Source organism: Lepidochelys kempii, chromosome 28 (genome assembly GCF_965140285.1).
Source record: "Lepidochelys kempii isolate rLepKem1 chromosome 28, rLepKem1.hap1, whole genome shotgun sequence".
NCBI classification, from domain to species: Eukaryota; Metazoa; Chordata; order Testudines; family Cheloniidae; genus Lepidochelys; species Lepidochelys kempii.
In genome coordinates, this window is record NC_136407.1 from 7,911,076 (window position 1) to 7,914,510 (window position 3,435).

Here is a 3,435-nt window from a genome sequence, read left to right on the forward strand (position 1 = left end):
CTTTCAGAAAACTCTGGGTAACAATAGCTGAGTGGTTAAGGTGTTGGCCTGGAAATCCAATGGATTGTCCCTGGACCGGTTCAAATTCTGTTCACAGCAGTGGCTAAAGCCACAGGGTTATTCAGGGCAATACATTGATACAACCCCTAAAATAGTCTCAATTCACTCTCTCTGTCCCAAGGAAACTCCACTGTGCACCATTCACGTAGATACTGTAGATCAACACTAGTAGGGTCAGAAATATCCCCACCCAGCTGGGAATGGGAGGGGAATTTTCAAAACCACCTAAGTAATTTAGGAGCTCAGATGCCAGGGAAGGTCAGTGGGGTTTGTGAGCCTAATGTGCCTCGGGGCTGCTGAAAGTCCCACCCACCGTGTTTCTTGGGATGATGGTCAGTGTTGAAGGAGAAGGGGGAATCTTTGAGTCCTGGAGAGAAAGATCGATGGTCTACACGGAAAAGTCACGTCAGGCCAGCTACGTCGCTCAGGGGTGTGGATTTCTCACCCCCCCCCGCGTGACACAATTACGCCGACCTAATCCCTGGCGTAGACAGAGGTCTGTCAATGTAGCTACCACCTCTTGGGGAGGGGGATTTCCTGTGCCAACAGGAACCTCTCCCATCAGCATAGGTAGTATCTATAGTGAAGCTGCAGCACTGTCAAGGGAGCATTTCAAGTGTAGACAAGCTCGGTCCCATCCGCACAGAAAAAAGGGCAAGAAAATGGAGGGACAGTCGGTGCTTAGAGAGAAGAGACACAGGAGCTGTAGAGAGAGACAAAAAAAAAAAAAGAAAAAAAAAAAGAAGAAGAAGGGAGTGTAGCCAGGGATATATCAGAGAGACGTAGGCTATAGAGGTGAAATATGAGTATTAATTAATGTTGTAACACAGGGGCCTCTGGCCTGTTGAAATAGGAAATGAGCCTGAGACATAAGGCCTTGTGTGGGGACTGAGGCTTGAACCAAAGTAGTGGTCAAGCTTTGCTGATATAAAGCAAAGGTCTGGCTGTGAGCACAAGTCACACTCTGCTCGCGTGCAAGCTCACAGAACCTGGCCAGAACAGGGCCAGTATTGCAAAAACACACACATTCCTGAGAGGTGCTAGGCACAGGACATTCGTGCAAACACTTTCCAGAAGGATGGTTCCAGAACACACTGATATCAAGAATGGTACAAACACATTCCCCAAAGATAACAGGAACACGCTGACCTCTCTTAAGGATAAGGTCAGGATGACAACATGATGGATAGAAATGTTGCAGACAAGAGAAACTCACTTACAGACCCTGACAGTCTAACTGGGTAAATGGTTATACAACTTGTCTCCTTAAATAGCTTAACAGAAATCTACTTTAAAGCTTATTAAAAGAAATTCCATTTGAAATAGAAATAATTAAATCTATACTGGGTCTGCATTGTCACATATTTTATTTCTCTCACATATTCTACACCCAGATCTTTGGAGTGAAGTATTATTTCAAAACTCCTCGTCTGAAAAGAATAAATCACATCAAATAAGCTTTTCAGGATTAGCCACCATGGCCTGTATTTCTAACAAACATATATAACTTTCATTTTTCCACTCTAATTTGGGATTTCACAGTCTCTTGCTCTTTAATCAATAATTAACTTCATGTTTATTTTCATTGGTAACAATACCATATTGAGATTACAACACCTTATCATATATGTAATATTTCTTTTAATCCCCATTTCCAGCAAGTGAACCAATGTGTAAAAGGTACCCCCAACATGCGTCCCACTTCTGTGAGTTCATCTATCTTTGGGTCGTCTGCGTAGGTGTTAGTGGAAGGGGTCTGTAGCAAAGCAACGACTCACCGGTGCAGCGCCTCCTGCAGGTCATCTTGGGAATTAGCTCAGCTCCAGCTTTGGAGCACCTCCTTCTGGCCAGTACCTCGCCTGCCTTAGGCCCTGTGTCCCTCCTGGACCCCGGTGCCCCTTTCCTCAGGGTTCTGCCCCCAGCAGTACCCCCTTACTTTGGGTCTGCCCTCCTAGGGGAACCCCCAACCCTCTGTCCCCAGCTCGCCTCAGTGGTTACTGCCAGTCATCATCTAGCCCCCTTTCACTGGGGCAGACTGCAGTCTGTAATGGCCACTCATCACTGGCAAGGGGGTAGGACCAGCTGCCTCTGCCTAACCCTGGGCTGCACCTCTGCAGCCCCCATACTCCTTTAGGCCTTAACCAAGGCCTCAGCCTGGGGAGTTGCCAGGCTGGAGCTCCCCAGCTCCTCTTGCCCTTCCCCAGCCCTGCTCTGCTTCAGATACCCTGTGCTCCCAGGCAGCTAGGCCCTTCCCACTCCAGGTCTAGAGTGAGACTTCTCTGTCTCCTGGCTCCACAGCTCTTTGATCCAGGCCAGCTGTGGCCTGATTAAGCCAGCCACACCTGGGGCCAACTACCTCGCCAGCCTCCCTCAGCTGCTCTTAAGCCCTTTTGCCTTGGAGTGGGGCAGCTGCCCCACTACAGGGTCTCACACTATATGGAAAAGTTTGCATCATGAGAAAAAGCACCTTTATTCTAATTTCACGTTTTAATCTTTCAAAGTAGCTGGAAGTAGAGAAATGAGTAAGACAAGAGCAAAATGAAGAGACAAAAGCGTAGAATCAGGATTCAAACGTCATATATCCTGCAGTCTGAACCTGCAGCCTAACACACCCTTTCCCTCATTGGTTACCTCCACTTGCATAGCATGGAAATCCTTCCTGTCCAACAAGGCAGCCAGACTGGGATCCATGGAGAAGGAATGTCCTCTGAAGGCATGAACTGTTTTTCTCTTTGCCTCATGAAACCTTGGATCCAAATGGCAAAGGGTAAATTGTTCCCAACCTCAACATGGCATTCCTTGGGAGTGTAATTAGTGCTACTGAACTAGGGGAGTGGTATTCTAAAGACAGCTTTACCTGGCCATAGTTCATTATAAACCAACAAATTAGTGCCTATTTCTACCTGAATTCTTGACAAATCCTTGGTATTGGTCAGGGTAACTTTACCTTTCTCTGGAGCAGAATCCTTTACCAAACCACCCAAAATGTCAGCAGTACCACTGGAGGATGGCTTCCCCAAACTTGCCCACTCTATTTCTGTAGTCTACACTTCCACGGTAAGTCGACCTAAGTTACGCTACTCCAGCTACATGAATAACTGGAGCTGGAGTCAACGTAGCTTAGGTCGACTTACTGCAGTGTCTACACTGTGTTGCATCGACGCTTAAACCTCTCGTTCCAGTGGAGTACCGGAATCGACAGGAGAGCACTCTGTGATCAATTTAGCAGGTCTTCACTACAGCGGTTAAATCGACCCCCGCTGCATCAATCACAGCAGCATCAATCCTCAGTAAGTGTAGACATGGCCTAAGTTAAGAATGAGGCACAGACCTGAATCAGAATCTCTGATTTTATTTCTGTTCAAAAATAGTTAT